Consider the following 24,495-nt stretch of genomic DNA (forward strand, 5'->3'; position numbering starts at 1 on the left):
ACTCTATAGTACATCTGCTTAGAGAAAGCAAGTTAACACTAAGCATCTGGAAGCATATAATAGAATCATGGAAAGCAGTAACAGAGAGCACTGTGAAGTCAGAATTTCGTTCCAGCCACAAACAGCAAGAAGCAATGTTTCTTGAAGAAGCCATTTAGGATGGATTCCCTGAAGAGAATGATGGATAAGTAGTCAGTTTCTGCCATGGAAGATTTGGACTTCAGACAACTAATATAACTGTTAGAACCTCAGTACCAACTTTCCCCACCCAGATTTTTATCCATATATTGTGATTGTAGACATACATCACTGAGTTTGCCTGTAGATAATGTTAACATTCAAAACAGCAGCTATTCAGTCTCAGCAGACATGAGGGCCCAGAACACAGTGATCATTACCTAGTCTTTTCTCATTCTCACAACCCGCTGGATCACTGAATATTACAAAAGAAAATGTATGATTTTTGGTTTGCAAGGCTTTTGACAATAGGCACAAAGGAATAAGTTGCTTCTCCAAGCATGCTTAATAAATGACAGGCTGTGTTAGATAGTATGTGTGTGGTACTCTGATAATTCTGCAAACATGATAAAAGCTTTATTGACTGTAAAGTGAAATACTAATTATCACTTATATCACACGTTTAATCTTCAAAGCACTTACCAACATTAACTAATTAGTCTTCACAATATCCCTCTGAGGTAAATACCAGGACTTAACAGTGATGGGGGACTTCAGCTATGCAGACTTTTGTTGGGAAGACAATACAGCAAGGCACAGATTATCCAACAAGATCTTGGAATGCATTGGAGACAACTTTTTATTAAAGAAGGCAGAGAAAGCAAGTAGGGGAGAGGTTATTCTAGATTTGATTCTGACAAACAGGGAGGAAGTAGTTGGAAATTTGAAGGAGGAAGGCAGTTTGGGTGCAAGTGATTATGAAATGACAGAGTTCATGATTCTAAGGAATGGTAGGAGGGAAAACAGCAAAAGAAACACAATAGACTTCAAGAAGGCAGACATTAGCAAACTCAAAGAATCAATAGGTAAGATCCCATGGGCAGCAAGTCTAAGGGAAAAAAGACTTCAGGAGAGTTGGCAGTTTTTTAAAGAAACATTATTAGGGGCACAAGAGCAAATTATCCCAATGCATAGGAAATATAGGCTTAACCAGGAGATCTTCAATAACCTGAAACTCAAGAAAGAGTCATGCAAAAATTGGAAACTTGCTCAAATAACAAAGGATGAATATAAAAAAACCCCACAAGAATGTAGTGACCATATGGGAAAGATCAAGGCTAAAAAATTAGATTTAACTAGTTAGGGACGTAAAGGGAACAAGAAAACATTTACAAGTACATGAGAAGCAAGAGGAAGACCAAAGACAGGGTAGGGCCATTACTCAATGAGGAGGGAAAGACAATAACACAAAATGCAGAAATGGCCAAAGTGGTGAATGCCTTTTTTGTTTGTTTTCACCAAAAAATTAACAGTGATGAACATTAGTTCAAATGGGATAGGATCTGAGATTAAAGTAGAAGAAGAACAAGTTAAGAATTATTTAGACAAGTGATATGATTTCAGGTCAGCAGGGCCTGATTAAATATATCCCAGAATACTTAAGGAACTGGCTGAAAAGATCTCTTTGATTAGCGATTATCTTCGAGAACTCATGAAGGACATGATACTCGAGTACTGGATAAGGGCAAATAAAAATGCATATCAATAAAAAGGAGAATTAGGATGACCCAGGGAATTATAGGCAAATCAGCTTAACTTCAGTACCTGGAAACATAATGGAGCAAATAATCAATCGATTTGTAAGCACCTAGAAGAATATAAGGTAATAAGTAATAGTCAACTAGACTTGTCAAGAATAAATCATGTCAAACCAACCTAATATCCTCCTTTGGCAGGGTAGCAAGCCTTATGAGTAGGGGGGGAAGCAGTAGATGTGACATATTTGGACTTCAGTACGATATTATATTGTAAGATTTGATATTGTCTCACGTGATCATCTCATAAACAACTAGAGAAATATAGATGAACCTAATATAAGGTGGTTCACAGCTGGTTGGAAAAATGTACTCGGAGAGTAGTTATCAATGGTTCATAATCAAGCTGGAAGGGCATATCACTGAGGTCCTGCAGAGATCTGTCTTGGGTCCAGTTCTGTTCAATATCTTTATAAATGATTTGCATAATGGCATAGAGAGTACACTTATAAAGATTGTGGATGATATCAAGTTGGGAAATGACTGGCTAAGGTGTACTTCAGAGAAGGATCTGAGGATTATAGTGGATCACAAACTAAATATGAGTGAACAATGTAATAGTGTAACAAAAAAAGAAAACATTGTGGGATGTGTTAGGAGGATGTAAGAAGTAATTCTTCAAATCTGCTCAGGACTGAGAAGGCCTTAACTGGAGTATTGTGTCCAATTCTGGGCACTACACTTTGGGAAAGATGTGGGCAAATTGGAGAAAGTCCGGAGTAGAGTACCAAAAATGGTTAAAGGTCTAAAAAACATGACCTACGAGGAAAGATTTAATAAATTGGGTTTGTTTAGTCTGGAGAAGAGAAGATTGAGAGGGGACATAAGTCCTAAAATACATAAAAGGTTGTTATAAAGAGGAGAGAGATAAATTGTTCTCTTTAACCACTGTGGACAAGACAAGAAGTAATGTTCTTAAATTGCAGTAAGGTAGATTAGACTTTCAGAAAACCTTCCTAACTGTAATAGAGTTCAATTCTGGAACAAATTACCTAGGGAGTTTGTAGAATCTCAGTCATTGGATGTTTTTAAGAACAGGTTAGACAACTCCTCTCAGGGCATGTCTAGATAATACGTAGTCCTGCCACAGTACAGGGGACTGGACTAGATGACCTGTAAAGGTCGTTTCCAGTCCTACAGGCTGTGCTGAAGAATTCTATTATGTATAGGGGTTTATACTGTTCGCATCTCTGTAGAGCAGTGGTTCCCAAACTAGGGGTGCCGCTTGTTCAGGGAAAGCCCTTGGCAGTCTGGGCCAGTTTGTTTACCTGCTGCGTCCGCAGGTTCGGGTGATCGCGGCTCCCACTGGCCCCGGTTCGCGATTCTTGGCCAGTGGGGGCTGCGGGAAGTGGTACGGGCCAAGGAACATGCTGGCCGCCCTTCCCGCAGCCCCCATTGGCCTGGAGCAGTGAACCACGGCCAGTGGGAGCTGCGATCGGCCGAACCTTTCCCTGAACAAGCTGTGCCCCTAGTTTGGGAACCACTGCCATAGAGCCTGATTATCAGGAAGTGAAGTCTGACAACAGACACTGGCTCCTTTTTGAAGAATGGTGTCCTCCTACTTAACATGAAGTACTAAAGGCTATTCTGATTCTTCAGTTTTCTATCTCCTCTGTTGCACTGTATACTGTATTTAGGATAATATTATTCCCTTTTATGGAGAAACCCATGGGAGAGGTGGTTTTACACTAGAAGCCTAACGTTTCAACTTGAAGAGTTCCCAACTCCTCGTCCAGTCTGTGTGCAGAGTTTGTATGTCTATAGAAGATGTTGAGATATTGCCATCCAAACACACATATGACCCCAGGCACATAGCAAAACCTGTGGCTCTCAAAGGATACACAGAGAACCAAAGCATCTCCACAGGGTGACTAGACCTACCCTTGTCCGCTTTCCCTAATACTGGCAATATGTATCTCTGATAGCTGTCATGGTCTTCCTGCCCTCACCAGATTCAGGCTAACCTCAGGAACAATGGAAATTTCTGACCTAAAGACAAAGCTTATTTGTGCAGGAGAGAACACTTTCTTGGTGTCTGGGCTGATACTGTGGAATGAACTACCACAGGTACTGAGATCCTGACAAACATCACTGTCTTCTGCTGCAAGTGCCTTGGCTTCTGTAATATAAACACGTAGCAGCATATACAAAAAATAGCCAGCCCTTACCGAAACACCAAAACAAAACACTGCACTGCATGCACAATTCTCCCCATGGGGAGAAGTTAAGAGAGAGAGAACAAACCGCATGAAACAGATATTAGTCACGTCGCTTAATGCACTGTTGGAAGGCATTCAGATACTACGGTTATGAAGGCTGTATAGCAACCTGAACAGAATAGCAACCTCCTCTCCCCTGAGGAGGGTATGGATTGGAAGTCAGCACAAATCCATAGGTTTACTGGAGAATAAATCCAGGCAGAGCATTGGTGTCCTGGATGCATTCCTCAAAATCCACAGAGTAACCAACCCCACTATGTTCAAAAAGAGGGAAGGTTTTTGTGCCATGGGTCTTAAAATTCAGATTTGAATGTGTTATCCAACAACAGTATATCATAATATTTAGTATCCGACAATAAAAAGTGATTCATCCCATCCCTATTTATACATCCACACATAAAATACATCAGAAACCTCTCTTTGCCTTTGAAAAAAGCCAAAGAGCAGACATTTGGTGCACTGTTGTTTGAGATTGTCAACACTTCTCCTTGGCCATATTTTGATGATCTCACTCAGGTTGATTAGCATTTTACTTTGCATACAGTCCTCCTGATGTCAGTGGGACTACTAGTGGTTTAAGGTACTACTCAATTTGAATAAAAATTTCCTTCTGGGGGGGTAGGTGCCTGCACTGCTCAAGGAGATATTAATGGTGGAATTAGTGCAACCATCACTTTCTGGTGACTAGGTTCCAGCTTTGACCAGAGGAACGGTGCACATGCTTGCACTTCCTCATGGGTGGACTGTATCACTTTGGAGTAGCTCAGTTACCCTTTGCCTAAGAGAATAATTGTGCATGGTTGCTCAGGCTCATGGGCAGTCTGACACTCAATGAGTATATGAGGCCACTGGGAGCATTAGTAATGGAACATGGGTTGTGATGTTGTCAGTAAACTGAAGGTGTTCAAAGTTCAGCAGACAGGCTCTTAAAGAAAATAGAAAATTAATATTTAACCAGATTACTACATTCTGTCTGCTTCATTAATTTTTTATTAATCTTGTGAAAATGATGTTGATGGAAATAATATTGACAGGGCTTTTTTTAATATCTTCTGGTAAATGGAAACTTGTCATTCTAATGAACATGAAGCATCTTGCAACCCTACTGGGTAAATGCTGTGCTTGAACCAGGATAGTGGGAGCATGATGCCCTATTATTTTGCATCATTCATAACTAATTCCGAGGAGATTCATCCTGATGGAGATGTGTCACAAGTGTTTGTAAATATGCTTCTGTGGATATTAAGAGATACTGCAAGAAACTAATTTTCAGTTGATTTCCTGACACTTTATCACTTTAATTGGGATTCTGAGCAATATACTTTGAGCAATCCCACAAAAAATAAACCAGTACACCTGCAACTGTAGTTGTTGTGAGTCCCCAGCATCTTTTCTTCACGCTATCGAGCTGCTTTGTTCTTATTAGCAGATTAAAATCTGAAATAGGCCTGAATCTCAACTCTTTGGCCCGCAAATTTTGGTAGGAGTTCAGAATCTCAACTCAGTCAGGAGATTTCACTATCACTCCCTTTCTGTCTAATTGGTTGAACTCATATCGGAATACATTTGTTCTTTGAGGTGATTAACATTTAGTTCCAGATCTGAATTTTGCGGTTTAGGCACATCTGTCAATAAGAAGATTTCTCTTAAGGAGTCTGAGTAGAATGCTGATAAAATTTCAAAATAAAACTTAATTATAAGAAGGAAGTGGGACAGGCACAATAGGAAACAAGAAGCAATATGTTTCTGTAATAGGAATGAGTGAAACTTAATGGTGTTTGAGGTTTTGTGAATCTCTCAAACTATTTGTGGGTTTCAAAAAACTATATTGAGTTCAAAAAAATTTTTCCTTGTAATTTAAGGTCATGTTATTAATTGCACCCCTTCATTCTCACCCTCAATGGTCATTAAAATAAAACAAAAGCACATTTTCTAGCTATGGGGCAGCCTTTGTTGTGTACCAAGAGTACAAACATTTCTCAAAAGCATGGCTAGATCCTTTGAGGCTCAATAGAGAATATAGATATGGTATATTTATCTTTTCATCAGGATATTTCTTTGGTCCACTCCATTTCCTTTATCACAGTGCACATTACCTCTGCATCTATTTGGTTTTCACTCTGCTCTGTTTTTCTTCCTGTTTCTTCATTGATTTTTTTTTTGCTTCCTTCTGCTTTTTCTCTTTACATTTTATCAGTTTTTCCTAATCAAAACATGAAGTCAATAATATCTGAGGATGAATTGAAATTTTAAGCCCATGAGTTGAAATTAAGCAAACTAAATTCACCTATTTTGCACTAGCACTCCTGCTACTCAGATATCAACAAGCTGATCAAACTCACTAAGGGTATGTCTACACTATGAAATTAGGTCAAATGTATAGAAGTCTTTTTTTAGAAATCGGTTTTATATATTCGAGTGTGTGTGTCCCCACAGAAAATGCTCTAAGTGCATTAACTCGGCAGAGTGCTTCCACAGTACCGAGGCTAGAGTTGACTTCCGGAGTGTTGCACTGTGGGTAGCTATCCCACAGTTTCCGCAGTCTCCGCTGCCCATTGGAATTCTGGGTTGAGATCCCAATGCCTGATGGGGCTAAAACATTGTCGCGGGTGGTTCTGGGTACATATTGTCAGGCCCCCTTTCCCTCCCTCCCTCCGTGAAAGCAAGGGCAGACAATCGTTTTGCGCCTTTTTTCCTCAGTTACCTGTGTAGACGCCATACCACAGCAAGCATGGAGCCCGCTCAGCTCGCTGTCACCGTATGTCTCCTGGGTGCTGGCAAACATGGTACTGCATTGCTACACAGCAGCAGCAACCCATTGCCTTGTGTCAGCAGACAGTGCAATAGGACTGGTAGCCGTCATCGTCATGTCCGAGGTGCTCCTGGTCGCCTCTGTGAGGTCGATCAGGAGCGCCTGGGCAGACATGGGCACAGGGACTAAATTTGGAGTGACTTGATCAGGTCATTCTCTTTAGTCCTACAGTCAGTTTTATTGAACCGTCTTATGGTGAGCAGGCAGGTGATATGGATTGCTAGCAGTCCTATTGCATCATCTTCTGCCGGGCAGGCAAGAGATGAGGATGGCTAGCAGTCCTATTGTACCATCTTCTGCCGAGCAGCCATGAGATGTGGATGGCATGCAGTCCTTCTGCACCATCTGCTGCCAGCCAAAGATGTAAAAGATAGATGGAGTGTATCAAAACAAGAAATAGACCAGATTTGTTTTGTAGTCATTTGCAAAACCCCGCCCCCCGTCTAGGGGACTGATTCCTCTAGGTCACACTGCAGTCACTCACAGAGAAGGTGCAGCGAGGTAAATCTAGCCATGTGTCAATCAGAGGCCAGACTAACCTCCTTGTTCCAATAAGAACAATAACTTACGTGAACCGTTTCTTATTGGAACCCTCTGTGAAGTCCTGCCTGAAATACTCCTTGATGTAAAGCCACTCCCTTTGTTGATTTTAACTCTCTGTAAGCCAACCCTGTAAGCCATGTTGTCAGTCGCCCCTCCCTGCCTCAGAGCAATGACAAACAATCGTGCATCTGAGTTGAGAGTTTTGTCCAGAGCAGTCACAATGGAGCACTCTGGGATAGCTCCCGGAGGCCAATACCGTCGAATTGTGTCCACAGTACCCCAAATTCGACCCAGCAAGGCCGATTTAAGCGCTAATCCACTTGTCAGGGTTGGAGTAAGGAAATCGATTTGAAGAGCCCTTTAAGTCGAAATAGAGGGCTTCATCGTGTGGACAGGTGCAGGTTTACATTGATTTAACGCTGCTAAATTCGACCTAAAGTTCTTGTGTAGACCAGGGCTAATAGTCCTGATTGTGCTTTTGTTTTTAACCACATGCACACACTCATGCTCATGCAAAGATTCAAGTTGGCCAGACCCTTTCTCACAGCCAAGGGTGTCAGGATGCAAATATCTTCAAACAGTGGTGCCCTATCATTATCCCATACCAACAGTACTGCAAGAAGCCCCTGTGCAAGAGTTCAGATTATTCAATCTTTAAAAACTGAGCCTTGCGTGCTGTCTATGTCATCAATATGTGGTCCTGGTACTGTAGCTTTTATTGTATTTATCAGATTCAGGGTATTACAAGAGCTGATTATGCTGCCTCCAAAGAAGCCATAGCATTTGCTGACCAGTGAATCAGAAGATAAGCTTTGAGCTAGAACCCACTTCTCCCTTTTACTGCTACTTCTACTTGGTGCAGGCTGAGGGATGTGCTGGCTGCTCCTTCCCGCAGCCCCCATTGGCCTGGAGTGGCGAACCGCAGCCAGTGAGAGCTGCAATTGGCCAAACCTGTGGACGCGGCAGGAAGACAAACCAGCCTGGCCCACCAGGGGGCTTACCCTGGTGGGCTGTGTGCCAAAGGTTGCCGATCCCTGACCTAGATCATTCCTGACAGATCTAGGTCAGGGATCCTATCTCACCTGTTCATATAACTCACCCAACATGGGTATTATGCAACCTCCCTTGTAAGTTATCCCAGTGTTTAAATATTCTTATAGTGAGAAGGATTTTCATAATATCTAGTCTAAACCGCCCTTGCTGCAGATTAGGATGATTACTTCTTGTGCTATCTTTAGAGGCTATGGAGAACAACTGATCACCAACCTCTTTATAACAGCCCTTAACATATTTGAAGTCTTCTTTTCTCAAGACAAATCATACCCAGTCTTTTTAACCTTTCCTCATAGGACAAGTTTTCTAAGCTTTTATTATTTTTATTGCTCTGCTCTGGACTTTCTCCAATTTGTCCACATCTTTCTTAAAGTGTGGCTCCTAAAACAGGACACAGTTCACCACCCTGGCAAACAGAGCAGAACAGCTACCTCCCATGAGTTACATATGACAGTCCTCTTTGTTCCCCTTTTTAAAGATAGGCACTATGTTTGCTCTTCTCCAGTTCTCTGAGACCTCACCCATCCTCCATGAGTTCTCAAAGATAATTGCTAGTGGATCTGAGATTGCTTCAACCTAGTTCCTTCAGTACCCTAGAATTTTGTCAGGCCACACCAAAGTAACATACATCTAACTTATCTAAACATTCATTAGCCTAGTCTTTCCCTATTTAGGCTTGTGTTCCTTCCCCCTTGTTGTTAATATTAATTGTATTAAGCATCTGGTCACAATTAACATTTTTATTGAAAACTGACACAAAATCGGCATTAAACATTTCAGTCTTCTTGATGTCATCAATTAATAGTTCTCCCTCCCCACTAAGTAGTGGGCCTATACTATCCTTTGTCTTTCTCTTGCTCCGTATATATTTACAGAACTTCTTCTTATAACCTTTTATGTTCCTTGCTAGATGTGCCTCATTTTGTGCCGTAGCCTTTCTGATTTTGTCCCTACATGCTTGCACTATTCTTTTGTATTCCTCCTTACAATCAGTCCTTGTTTCCATTTTTTATAGGATTCCTTTTTTATTTTCAGGTCATTAAAGAGCTCCTGATGCAGCCATCGTGGCCTCTTTTTATTCTTCCTATCTTTACTTCATATTGGAATAATTTGCTGTTGTTCCTTAAATATAGTCTCTTTGAGAAACTACGAGATCCCTGAACTTCTTTTTCTGAGAAGTATAAACCTCTCCAAAAGTTTGGGATACAGTATTTGGCTCTCTAATTTTGGTTACAGGACAACTCAAGTTTCACTAACCACTGGAACTTACTATAAAAAAGGACAACTCAAAACTTAACATTAGTTTTCAAAGCCAGTTCTAAGCTGCCAACATCTATTTTATACAGGGACCGGGAAACATGTTTCTTTCCTTTAGTTTTGCTGACAGGATTAAACCTGGCACCGTAATGCACACAAAGGACAAGTCCAATACTGCAAACCATTTTCTGTTTTATTATCTGTGATATTGCATATTGCTGCGCTTAATTATATCACATTTGTACAGAGGCCCAGTCTTTGCAGTGTAATGACTTCCTGATGATCTGTCTTTAAATGATGAATGAAAAGAATATGCAGCCTTCAAGCTGCATATAAGACCAAGTCACTTGCCAGCAGAATCTGCTTCTATTTTTTAATTTGTATAAGAGAGATTAGAAATGTAAGTATTCCATCTGTCATTTCATCACTTTCCTAACCTGTCTACAGATTGTTAAATTATTTTGATATCTTTCCAATGCTGCTTCCAACTTCCCAGAAAAAGTACCTGAGATTTATGAAAAAAAATGCTTTATTGGGTTAATCTTACGATTTCAGAACTGAGTTTAACTCAAAATCAAAACCCATGGCTACTGGTGAACCACAGGTTCTTCTTGTTCATGTGAGCCCCTCCATCACCCTCTTCAGCATGGCACTTCTGAAATGTAGAAATCTGTCACTTCTGAGATAAACCCACTAATCTACCTCTCTCTTTGTCACATTCTCTGTGCAGTGAGCAGATTTCTTCTGTGGATATTTTCAATCACTTTTTTCCAGTGCTACTATTGTGTCATAAGCTGATAGCTTTAACTAGTGATTTTCTGTTTTTCAGATTCGACGAAGACATCCAAACACCTCTCTGTGAAATGTTTTCAGAGTGCATCCCCTGCTGAAAATCTCCTCTAAGGTAATCTTTATGAATGACAGAAAGTGTGTCATAAATAAAATTGCTGAAACTGTTTCTTGCTCAGCAAGAATTCTGTATACTGCCATATTCATCACCAGTAGCAGTATTCTCTCTCAGTCTTGGTGGTAAATACCTCTGCAAATCTTGTTGTTGGAGGGGGAGGGGTTAATATCATTCACAGCTTCCACTTTGCATCCTAGTCTTTACATTTCACTGTTTAATTTCTCCACTTGTATGATCTTTGCCTCTTTTGCCCTGTCTGGTCCAGCCTGATCTTTATCTCTGTGTTATGTATCCTTTTAGTGATGTGTCTGGCCTCTGAAATTTGAGCTAATATTATTAGTAATGCTGGCTACTTCTTGTCTCATCTACTGTACTCTTTGGCTTCCTTTTCTAGTAACAAAATTCTCAGGATTAATTGTGATTGCTGTTCATGGTGGCAGGTTTATGCTCTTTATTCATGAAGTGACCATAGCAGTACTAAGATAGTGGGTGTGTAGGATAAGCCTCCTTCATCACTCTTATGTTTCCAAAAGCTTTTTCAGCTTAATTTGATGCCTCTGAAGTCAGGCAACGGGTGTTTATCTGATTTAAACTCATCAAGTACATTATACTTTTAAAAAAAATTAGTAACAGGAGTTTTGAGTTTGATGCAAAAATTACTTGGTGTCATTCTTTGGCTTGTGTTTAACAGGAAGTGAGACAAGGTGATCGTAATGATCCCTTCTGGCCTTAAAACATATCAGTCTGTGTTCCAATTTATGCTGATATCTTTTGTGATTTGAGGTGGGAAGGGTCAGGTACAAATTGTGTTATTGCCAGCTTCATGTTCTCAGAGCCAATCAGAATGCAATATAAAAATCTAGCAGGATTTCAGTTGCATTTGTGTAAATTAAAACAACACATGAATTCTGACATTTTTGTTTGAAATTCTTTGAAATGTCACCTGCTATAGTCCTTGCAGTCTCTTTTAATAAAGAATCTCTGCTCTCATCCTGCACAAAGGATGTAGCATTATTCAAATTAACCAGGTAAAAATGGGTATGCCTGCTGGTTAAAAATAGGGAATTCAAAATAGGGAGCATAATTATAACTGTTTTAAGTTCATGCATTGGCTATTATTTTTATAATGAATATATTGTTTGGGGCAATGCAACAAGATGATTATGCATTTCACAGCTGCTTAGGGTTTCATGGATGAAATACTGACTTTTTTTTCTACTGTTTAAGTGAATTTCCCTCGCATAATTAATTCTTCTCCATCTGATCTTTAGTGCTGTGGTTTGCTAGCAAAGGGAAACATTGTTGCCAGAGAGAGCCTAGCCGCAGAAGCCAGTGATGCTTAGGATAAATAGGGAAAGGTGACTGGTTGTCACAAGTTTCCCACTGAAGCTCACTATACTCCTTTCTTGGAAGGCAAGTACTTTAGAGGTACCAATGTCTGCTTGAGAATGTTGTTTTCCATGATTTCATCTGAGTCTGGGAAAGAAAGCCTGAAGGTAGCACCCGGCCATGGGATTCCTTACAACTGAAGGCTGTGAAGAACTGCTGAGTGAAAACCTGCAGACAGTCTATGCACTACAGATGGGTGGAAATTCTCTGATGCAATATTTTTTCATCAGAAAACATCAGTTTGTCTAAGTAAAAAGTTTCACAGAAATATGTTGATTGCAACAAATCTTTGTCGAAAAAAATTGATCCATGTAGTTAAATACTGTATCATACTGTTTATGCATAAGGAAGCCAAATTAAGGTTCACAGGTGACCTTAAATATTGCAATTTCAACCTTTTGAGTGCTTGACTTTGCAACTTTAATAGTCTTTGACTGTAGGTTGTGGGGGTGTTGTTTTTGTTTGTTTTTTGTGGGGGGTTCTATGTAGTATGTCTGGCAGTATTTGAAATTGATCTTTAAAGTGGTGATTGTTCTTGGAAAATGGATAGCAGAAGGTGTTGGATTGTAGCAGCCCTGGAGATTCTTTGTCAATTGAACAGATAAAGAAGAGGAAGTGGAAGTGTCTCCTGCTAGAGAAACCATCTCTATGATGTCACAGATCTCTGATCCTGTACTGAGTTCTCTATAAGTACAGGGATCTACCAGTGGAGTGCTTATTGCAGATTGAAGTCTTAGTGGCTTGTTCATATGGGTAGGTGTATGAGGGTATGTTTAAACCAAATTAAGTCTAGTTAAACTAGACTGAAAACACATGATGAAATTCGTAATAGAGTACTAACTCCATATTTATCAGGAACTACATCCTATAGGGCTTGTCTATATGACCACTTAGTGCGCAGTAAGGTAGATTGTGGATTTACAGTAAGTGAGCATGTGGACCCTGCTGCTTCTCACTAAAAGTTCCACAGTGCACTTAGACCTAATACAATATGTCAGAGCACACTACAGAACTTTTAATGAATGGCAGCAGGGTCCACATGGCCACTTAGTGCACAACCTGCTACGGTGCTGTAGATTTAAACTCCAGCTTCCCATGCATAAAGCACCATATATATAAGCCCTAAATTATATAGTGGTATAGGCCCAGAAGTAGGCCATGGGCCCGTGATGTGTGGAATGGTTTGATGTACTGTTTTTTACTACCTCATTTAACATTTTTTAAAGAATCTCAATAATGATATAAAGTACCTCCTTCCCTCCCCTACTGAAGCATTTGGAGACACTGTAAAACAGAATAAAACTATTGAAAATGGAAATAAAAATAGTTAGAAGTCAACAGTTGTAGTTCCAAGAACATCAGTATCCATTTTTCCATATACTTGGGGCAAAGTTGCTATGATGGAGAGAATAAGAAATAATTTTGGTAAAATCGTGGTACATGTTGGCAAATGGTGACTTTTTAATGGCATCCACTGTTTGCTCTGTGGTGTTCTGGTCTTTCAAGCTACCTTAAATAGATCATTAAACTTAATTTTATAATATCCCTCAGATAACTACACTTAAACTCTTCTGTAAAGCGCCTTGTTAATTGCCTTTCTCTCAAAACTAACTAATTACAATTTTGTTAAATCTTTCCTCATACATAACCCCTTCTAAAGCTGAAAAAAAATCTGATTTCTCTTTGGCTTCTGCCCTCCTACCACCTTGTGAGTAGGGCAGAATCTTTCAGATGATTTTGATGGGAATACTTCACAGCCAGCTACTTACGGACCTTGAGGTTATCTTTGATAGTAAATCAGCTTTTAATTACCATTTTAGTTACACTGGAAAAAAATATTCTGTTATTTCCAGAACACAGTAAGGATTCAACCAACACTGTCACAAGAGGATACATTTATTTTAAGGCCTTTATTATTAATTATAGCTGGCTTATTACTCTTCATTGTTCACTGGTCTTCCAGAATGTTTGTTTACTTAGATTTCTTCAGCTAAAGTGCTAATCCCTTGAAAATCAACATGAAACATTGCACATGTGTTGAGATCTTCTCACTGTCAAGTTCCAGTACATTTTTTGATTCATTTGAAAATTCAGCTTGCTTCTTACAGGAGACAGATAGCAATGGTACAATGGATTGCAATGTCACCATGGACTCCTTTGCCTGTTATGGTCCTGGATAGTTAGATGAACTCCTGGATTTATGTTTGTGTGTTAGCATTGTGAATTGCCTTGGAATTTTTGTATGTGATGAAAGTGTTTCAATGGGAGTTTTTTGTATGGAATTTATAGAATCAGTGTAATGTTTTATGACCTTTGCAACCTTGCTTGCATTACTAAATTGAATACATAAAACAAATCGGGTATTATGTTGCACTAAGCAGGAAAATGAACTGTACAAAAGGAAATGGGAGTAAAAGTGTCATACATAAAAGCTTCGTCCACGCCTTAAAACACAGTTCCTTTTTAAAAATAAAAAATGAAATACAAAATATTTCAGACACAAAAAGCATGTTAGATCTGTCACACAGAAAAGAATAATTATCTCACATAAGTATTCAAATATTCAATATGATTCAAAAAGACAATTCAGTATGCATCAGACAAGTGTTTCTGCTGAAATATCAAGTTTACATAGACTTTTTATTTAAAGATAATGTAAAGTGAAATTTATGGTTTAAGTTAAATGCATTTTAAAAAATGATCAACATCTTCCATTTTCCATGTACTTATTTTTCCCTCAAGTCTCTTCATCACTCCAATCTCATGATATCTTCTGCAAAAATTGTAATAGAGAATGATAATTTCCATTATTACTAGATTCACAGACAAATTTAATTAACACAGAGATAAAGTTGCCCGGTGGTATCTCATGACTTTCCATAACATCGAGTTCAGCAAAATTCAAACCTCTGAAAACCAGGGACATGCCCACTGAACCTTAACTCTGCCCCCTGAAGTTGGCAATAGCTACTGGGAATTTTCTGCATGCACTCCAGCTGCATGTACTGTATTAGATGTAGCTCTTTTGAAAGATGGAGGGATTAATTTGAGGAGCATGGAGAGCTGTGATCATAGAATCATAGAATCATAGAATATCAGGGTTGGAAGGGACCCCAGAAGGTCATCTAGTCCAACCCCCTGCTCGAAGCAGGACCAATTCCCAGTTAAATCATCCCAGCCAGGGCTTTGTCAAGCCTGACCTTAAAAACCTCTAAGGAAGGAGATTCTACCACCTCCCTAGGTAACGCATTCCAGTGTTTCACCACCCTCATAGTGAAAAAGTTTTTCCTAATATCCAGTCTAAACCTCCCCCACTGCAACTTGAGACCATTACTCCTCGTTCTGTCATCTGCTACCATTGAGAACAGTCTAGAGCCATCCTCTTTGGAACCCCCTTTCAGGTAGTTGAAAGCAGCTATCAAATCCCCCCTCATTATTCTCTTCTGCAGACTAAACAATCCCAGCTCCCTCAGCCTCTCCTCATAAGTCATGTGTTCTAGACCCCTAATCATTTTTGTTGCCCTTCGTTGGACTCTCTCCAATTTATCCACATCCTTCTTGTAGTGTGGGGCCCAAAACTGGACACAGTACTCCAGATGAGGCCTCACCAATGTCGAATAGAGGGGAACGATCACGTCCCTCAATCTGCTCGCTATGCCCCTACTTATACATCCCAAAATGCCATTGGCCTTCTTGGCAACAAGGGCACACTGCTGACTCATATCCAGCTTCTCATCCACTGTCACCCCTAGGTCCTTTTCCGCAGAACTGCTGCCTAGCCATTCGGCCCCTGGTCTGTAGCGGTGCATTGGATTCTTCCGTCCTAAGTGCAGGACCCTGCACTTATCCTTATTGAACCTCATCAGATTTCTTTTGGCCCAATCCTCCAATTTGTCTAGGTCCTTCTATATCCTATCCCTCCCCTCCAGCATATCTACCACTCCTCCCAGTTTAGTATCATCCGCAAATTTGCTGAGAGTGCAATCTACACCATCCTCCAGATCATTTATGAAGATATTGAACAAAACCGGCCCCAGGACCGACCCCTGGGGCACTCCACTTGACACCGGCTGCCAACTAGACATGGAGCCATTGATCACTACCCGTTGAGCCCGACAATCTAGCCAGCTTTCTACCCATCTTATAGTGCATTCATCCAGCCCATACTTCCTTAACTTGCTGACAAGAATACTGTGGGAGACCGTGTCAAAAGCTTTGCTAAAGTCAAGAAACAATACATCCACTGCTTTCCCTTCATCCACAGAACCAGTAATCTCATCATAAAAGGCCATTAGATTAGTCAGGCATGACCTTCCCTTGGTGAATCCATGCTGGCTGTTCCTGATCACTTTCCTCTCATGCAAGTGCTTCAGGATTGATTCTTTGAGGACCTGCTCCATGATTTTTCCAGGGACTGAGGTGAGGCTGACTGGCCTGTAGTTCCCAGGATCCTTCTTCTTCCCTTTTTTAAAGATTGGCACTACATTAGCCTTTTTCCAGTCATCCGGGACTTCCCCCGTTCGCCACGAGTTTTCAAAGATAATGGCCAATGGCTCTGCAATCACAGCCGCCAATTCCTTCAGCACTCGCGGATGCAACTCGTCCGGCCCCATGGACTTGTGCACATCCAGCTTTTCTAAATAGTCCCTAACCACCTCTATCTCCACAGAGGGCTGGCCATCTCTTCCCCATTTTGTGATGCCCAGCGCAGCAGTCTGGGAGCTGACCTTGTTAGTGAAGACAGAGGCAAAAAAAGCATTGAGTACATTAGCTTTTTCCACATCCTCTGTCACTAGGTTGCCTCCCTCATTCAGTAAGGGGCCCACACTTTCCTTGGCTTTCTTCTTGTTGCCAACATACCTGAAGAAACCCTTCTTGTTTCTCTTGACATCTCTTGCTAGCTGCAGCTCCAGGTGCGATTTGGCCCTCCTGATATCATTCCTACATGCCCGAGCAATATTTTTATACTCTTCCCTGGTCATATGTCCAACCTTCCACTTCTTGTAAGCTTCTTTTTTATGTTTAAGATCCGCTAGGATTTCACCATTAAGCCAAGCTGGTCGCCTGCCATATTTACTATTCTTTCGACTCATCGGGATGGTTTGTCCCTGTAACCTCAACAGGGATTCCTTGAAATACAGCCAGCTCTCCTGGACTCCTTTCCCCTTCATGTTAGTCCCCCAGGGGATCCTGGCCATCCGTTCCCTGAGGGAGTCGAAGTCTGCTTTCCTGAAGTCCAGGGTCCGTATCCTGCTGCTTACCTTTCTTCCCTGCGTCAGGATCCTGAACTCAACCAACTCATGGTCACTGCCTCCCAGATTCCCATCCACTTTTGCTTCCCCCACTAATTCTACCCGGTTTGTGAGAGCAGGTCAAGAAAAGCGCCCCCCCCCTCCCAGTTGGCTCCTCTAGCACTTGCACCAGGAAATTGTCCCCTACGCTTTCCAAAAACTTCCTGGATTGACTATGCACTGCTGTATTGCTCTCCCAGCAGATATCAGGAAAATTAAAGTCACCCATGAGAATCAGGGCATATGATCTAGTAGCTTCTGTGAGCTGCCGGAAGAAAGCCTCATCTACCTCATGATCATGTTGTGAGGTGATCCTGATCCTTTGGGTGGGTGTGCACAAAGGAAAGCAGTGAATGTGCACCTTGAGGGATTCAATATGCCTCATTTCTGCCCTGGCTTTTGTAAAATGTCAGTACCGTGCACAGAGTTATTTTTTCCATGGAGACTGTGAGCCAGAGGTCCTGGAACAATTTGTGTAGTGGGGGTGCTGAAAGCCATTAGACAAAACTGTAAACCCTGTAAATGATGGAAACCACTTCAAACCAGGGGGTGCTGCTGCACCCCCAGCATCCCTAGTTCCAGCACCTATGCTGTCAGCAGTCAGGTGGGATTTTAGAGTGGTCTGTGCGTTCAGTGAGAGGTCAGTGACAGTATAGAGTTGGAAGGAATCTTGTGGGTAAGACTAAAGGGGTGATTAAAGGGGTAGCAAAATTTCGCAAATGTGGGGTTGTTTCTGCGGTGTAGGGTCAGTGTTTGAGAGTAGAATAGGTGCAGGTAGCTTCTTTTCAGTACAGCTCACCTAAATAATAAGGTTTGCCTTAGCAAAGAGAAGGCATTACATTCTGCTCCCTTTGTCGTGTGTCCTATTCCCTGAGTAATGTGCACTATTTGCAAAGGCAGAATGTGAGAATGTATGTTATGGGCATATTGGGTCAGTGCTCAAAGAGGAGGCCGAGTTCAGGTTGTGTTGGTGTGTACCTTAACTCTGCATTTCCTGTTTTTCCAAGGTTTGAATTTTGTTGAAGTTGGTGTTCTCAAATGGCACATGATACTACCAGGCATCCTTAACTCTGCATTAACAAAGGTTTTTGTCAGTGAGTATAAAACTGAACAATGGGCCCTGCCTCTCTCCTGTACACCAGTGCAACCCATTCACTTCTGGTAAAACTGAGAATCATATCTGATTCAGTTGGTGTTGGTTTTGAAAACCACAGATGTTTTTGTGGTTTTCATTTTGTGTTCATGGCCTATAGGAACATGTTTTTCACTTTCCAAGAGCCAGATTCTGCCAGGCCATTAGGTAGGGGTGGAGTAGAAGTGAGAATAAACATAGGAGACTTTTTGACTCTCAACCTCATGAGTCCTGTGTAAGCACCAGTCTGAATTGCAGTCCACTGGGGAATGCAGGGGGTGATGTGTCCCTGCTCCTGCAAAAGGATCAGTGAGGAGTTGGGCCATGGCACTGCACGACCCATGCACAAGCCAGCAATATTATCTGGTGTGCAAAAAGAGTAGATGTTAGCTGAAACCCATAAGGTCCTAGGCACACCCAGGAATGCAGGAAGGTATTCCACCTTCCTGAGAAAGCTCCATCTAGGATGATGAAACTCTATACCTGGAACTCTGACCTCAATGCTTATTAATCCCCAAATCCTTTTTCATTTATGTTTGTAGAGCTGAAATAATTTCTCTTCCCCTTCAGGAACTGGCTTTCTGTACTGCTAAGATTATTATGTAAAACACTACAGAAAAGAATCAATTGTGTAAACACAAAACTAGGATCGTCACTGGGGGTAAAAACACATAAAAGAGAACAAAAATGTCTATCAGTGCTAGCAGAGTGAGAAGAGTACAAAACTCCACCTTCCTATTTATGCTCACAGAAAGGAACCAAACCTATCATATGTTGGGAAAATGAAAGCATATAAACCTGATGTTGGGTCTCTGACACATCACAATGCCAGTGCATTAGTGAGCTTGCCAATTAGCAAATTCTGCATTACTAAGTAATCCTGTTAGTGTGATACTTGGTTTAATTGTGTTACTGCTGGGCATTTAGATTAACTGCTAAAATGGGAAAATTCAGGGTTGTCAACTTTTTCTATTTGTGTATGTATGCTGGGGAGCAAAGACAAATTACTTTGCTGACTTTGAGTGTAAGCCTTGCCCTTTAAGATGATGTCAGATCAGATATCTAAGTAGCATTTAACTTCCCCCATACAAATGACCTTTACATCAGTTGCCTGTTATGAAATGTTGAGTGGAACCATCATCCTTCTTGCCCAGCATGGCCTTTGTGTTGCAACCTCATCTCTACCAGTCCTGTCAACTCCCTCAGGCACAGATATAAGGGAAGCCTTCTTTGGAAGACAGCTTTTGTATTCAACCCTGACCCTACTTCCAGCCACTTTCCCATGGACAACTTCACTGAGGCTATGGAGGATGAGACTGTTTCTGCCTCCCCATTTGTCTCCTAGACTTGAGGCTCTATTGATTCCAGTCACAGAAACAGAACAGGGACTGGGGCCCTCACATTAGCGTGGTGCCCCAAAGTTCCTCCTTTCCTCACAAGAACATTTTGTAACCTATTAATAAGGCCTCTTACTCCAACCAAATGAACAGTCTAGGGATTGCTGGAATACTATCCTAGTAATAACTTGAGTATTAGGGTTGACTTGGAGTAACGTTTAGTATGCCAGCAAAGCCTGAATGTATGAGACTTCTGTCACCAGGTGGTGCAAAGAGGCTGCCTGCAGAAGTCCTAATGGGGTAAAGTGTTGCGGCAGGATTATTTTAGCCCATGCAGCAGGCAGGGACCAGGTGTGTGGGGCTTCCTGCAAGCCATCATGGATGGGACATAGGGAGAAGGGATCCACAGAGGTAGAGTGCAGAGGAAAATGTTGGCAGAGAGCTTTCTTCAGCCACAATGTTGGAGTAATAGCTGCAGATTTGCTAAACTCTGGTTCCATGGTATTGAGAGGTTTTGAATCAAAATGCATCCCAGTAGCATTAGAGAGACAAGGTGGGTGAGGTAATTGTGATGTTATGCTTAGGACACCCAGAACTGTGAGCCACTATGATACCACTTTGTCTTAGCAAAAGTGGGAGTTTTGCGGCTGCCAAGCTGTGTGTCAGTTCCCTGACATATCAGCCTGTCTGCCTTGCCAGCGAACTCTTCAAGACTCTGCCAGTCTAAACCTTGCCTTGCAAGTAACAATCAGTTAACCCCAGTTCCGCAGAGATATCTCATTGCAGTGTCCAGACCCTCTCACTGGACTCCTACAGAAATTGTTTGCTGCCTCCAAAGAGACAGAGCTCACATCAGCCTGTTAAGTTAGCTGAAGACGCACACTTAATTTTAAAACACATGGGATGGTTTTGTAGTAAGACAAGAATACATTTAACAACAAAGAACAGAGATTTAAGAAATTCTAAGCAAGAACAAAAGACAGCTATGGTTACAAATAAAACAACAAAACACTCTTTCTAATGACTAAAACTTAATTTTAGCAAGTTACAATCTTTGTCTAAACAGTTTCCTTAGTTACATCAAGTTATCAGCACCCGTTGCCATCCAGACTAGGGGATACAATTTTCACAGGCCCAAAGGGTACTGTAGCTTATGTCGCCTCAGTGATGGATAACTAAATGGTCTTTTTGCTCCCCTTATATTATCCAAAATGTTCATTACTTTTGCCTTAAGAGCTTTCTGGGGTGTAGAGTCTGTCCCCAAGCATGACTGTTAAACTGTCTTCTCTCCTGTTTGTTTAATGGCTTTGTGTACCTTGTATGTAAGTGTACTGTCATTGTCCTCTGCCTGCCAGTCAGACAGGTAAATAAGCTCCTTTGTCTAGGACAGGCCGAGGTTATGCACTGCCTCCCAAATACCTTATAAGAACATATTTTCAGAACATATCTATAACTCCTTGTACACAACTCATACACACATCACACAATGATTTTCAGGACCAGCATGTTGTCACCAGTTTCCATATGATACTTTGCATGATGTCTTTGAGATGTATATTAGGGCAATGATGTGAGTTACAGTATGGGGGTTCCTCTATCAGTGAGATTGAGAGTCTCCCAGGGTCATGAATATCTTTTATTGGACCAACTCCTATTTGTGAAAAGACAAGCACTCGGCTTACACAGTGCTCTTCTTCAGGTCACCCACCTTGTCTCTCTAATATCCTGGGACCAAAATGGCTGCAACTGCACTGCAAACAACAATCCCAGTAGCATGGCTGCTTCAGTGGTAGGGTAGATGTTTACACACAGGTTTTTATGTCCAGTCATTACCTTTCTGATACTTGAAAAGTTAAAAGTAACACTCTGGATATTTTTCATTTTATTTTTTTCTGTTGTGAAAGAATTAACTCACAGCTAGCACCTCCTTGTGGCTAGGATTGGCAAAGCATCTCTTCCCCAGTCACTTTAAAGTCTTTCTCCTTGCAGGGTAGTCTATGAACAAAAAGGAAGTGGAATTAATGCAAATAAACACATGTAATAGGAAAGAAAGGGGAATGATCCCCTCTCAGGGTGCTTCAGAATCTGGGAGGGAGGGGCCTCGGGCAGCAGTCATCTGGGAGAAGTTCTTGCCTTTAGTCAGCCCTTTCTTCAGAGGCTGAAGGTTTGTTCTCTTTCTGGATCTGCTACAAGCAAGCTGCAGTTCTCCCCTTTTAAGCTCCTCCTCTAGCCTATGCATGCATGCCTAGGCAAGGTGGAGCTGCCTGAGCCAGAGCAGGCTGCCTAACTCCTTGTTATCCAGTGTCAGGCTTGTATACCACATCACACCGTTTACAGAGTTGTTTTAAAAGTTTATCTTTTTCTATAATACCATTTAAATATTCAGTAGGAATTTCCAGACTATGTCAAACTCCATCATTTCTCACCAAATGAATAAACACAAGTAGAAATTCTGCTCCACAGCTTTATGTAGCAAATTGCACAGAATGGCGGCAACCTTTATGTCATGTCCATGCATTCTGTAACAATTGCTTACAAAATAGTTTGCTCATTTTTCTATTATAGATATTTTATTTCCTCATTTGCAGAAATTTTATTTGTTGTTTTTGCAGTTCTGCCACTTAAATTTGTATTAATGCAAAAAGAATTCAAGGGTAAATGTCCCTCAGATAATTTAAAACACATCTTATACCGGCAAAAGTTCAGTTTCAGATGAATATCCTACAGTTAGAGCAGAATGACATTTAATTTAGATGCTGAAAAGTATAGATTATTGGATCTAGAGGGTTATACCTTGGCCAGTAATGAGTGCAAAAGTGACATATGACTGATGTTATTGTTTGCAAATTATCATACTGCCAGTGAAAGTAACTATTAGAGACAATCAAATACATCCCAGAGGTGTAGTGAAATCATTACTTTCTGTGGGTATCTTGTGATTTATCCAGAAGACATTGCATTATAGAGCACCAGGGAATTTGAGAGAGAGCCCACCATAATCTGTGGGGTCATGACCTCATAGATTACACAGAATGATTAGTTTGTGTTGTCAGAGTAATATCATCCTGAAGACACAGTATTGGCATTGTGGGTTAGGCTGATGGGATTATAGCTATGAATTGATTTACATCGCACAGAGAAATTTTAGTGTAAGACCCTCTTTATCAAACAAACAACTGGATTATTAAAGATTTATTTTACAGTGAGCGAGTTCATTGAAGTGGAGAATGAAGTGTCAAAAACACAAGCCTTATTAATAATCTCAATTCCCACAATATTTTTTTCTAAAAAGTAAACTCTGTTTCCCTGTGTGTTGTGTTTATCTCATCCTGTAGACTCTTTTGGAGAGCCGGAGGCGTGTAGTCCTTTCACTTTATACATATTCACTAATAAATAAACCTGAGAATGAAGAATTCAAATAGTCCTTAAGGTGAAGGGAGGGGACAATTGTTTTGTTTTTTGATAATGTTTTTTAGAAACAGCACAACTAAATAGTATCTCTTATCAGTGGAATCTCAAATAATAAGAGCTGCAGAATAAACTGAGAAATATGCTATAAAAATGTACCCCTTTTCACAAACCCAGTCCTCGATGCCAAGGAAATTACTGAAGTGTTTAAATATGCAATTTAAAGAGTGAACACTTGCACTGTCTTTTCCCTTCCCTACAAAGCTGAGCCAGTATTTAAATATTTTGTTTTGTGCCACTGCAAAGTGAAGAAAAACCAATAAGTGTGTTAGGTTTAGATAATCCAAAATTCCTTTTACTCAGCTTCTTATTCTATATTTATCTGTCTGGTTTAGAAATCTATGCCAATGTGTTCATCTTCCACCCAAACCTATTCATCAAGCATCAAAACTCATCAGTGAGATGGAATAATGGCATTTAATTAGTCTTTGATATACGGCTTAATTAGGTCTTAATAAGAGGTAGTGTGTCCTAAAATCAATTATTTTACTCTCCTGAATAAGAGCAACTAATTAGTAGGTAAATCTCCACAGTTCCCCTTTCATCCTACAGTTTTCAACAGTCTTGTGAAGGAGATTATGCTGATGAAATTATCCCTCTAATAGCTAGGAGATATGTCTAGCTGTACCTTAGAAGGTGCTTTGCTAAACAAGTTGAAGTAGGTAAGGGGTGCAGGGGCTTCAGGGAAATGGAAAAAAAAGTCTGAGGCACAAAATGCCCTACTGAGAATTCTAGCCCGATTGACTGTGTCAGGTCACACACTGGTGTATTGCCCTGCCTGCAGTATACCCCTTGTATGCAATAAATATGTCCTTCAATTCATTTTGGTGTACTATTCAATGTCCTGTAAACCAACATATCTGTTCACTTTGTCCAGATTTGTGTTGCTGAAAGCAAAGGATATTCTGCTGGCTTTATCCTTTTTCCTTACAAAATAAAGCCTTATATTTGGACGCTACCTTTACATCTGAGAGGGAGTAGGGAAGGGGGTCCCTGAAAGAATAATCAGAGGCTCCTCAAGAAAGATGGGTACAGTGATCACCATTAAAAGTAAATATTTACCCACAGTTATCAAAGTTCCTTCCTATTTTAAGTGCAGGAAAGAACCGTAGTATGTAAGATTGCACTGTTTGGTAGATGATGCCATTGTAATGGTGATCACAGCAGTCAGACGTTATACATGGCAGTGTTTGCAGAGCAGCATTTGTCTCTGTTATTCTGACCAGAGTCCTAATTACAGCAAGATCATGGTTAGGAGGAAAAATAGAAAAGGCTGCTGCTTTGGTGTGTACAATTTACATCTGTGTTCATCCCC

Source organism: Lepidochelys kempii, chromosome 8, assembly GCF_965140285.1.
Source record: "Lepidochelys kempii isolate rLepKem1 chromosome 8, rLepKem1.hap1, whole genome shotgun sequence".
Classification (NCBI taxonomy): Eukaryota; Metazoa; Chordata; order Testudines; family Cheloniidae; genus Lepidochelys; species Lepidochelys kempii.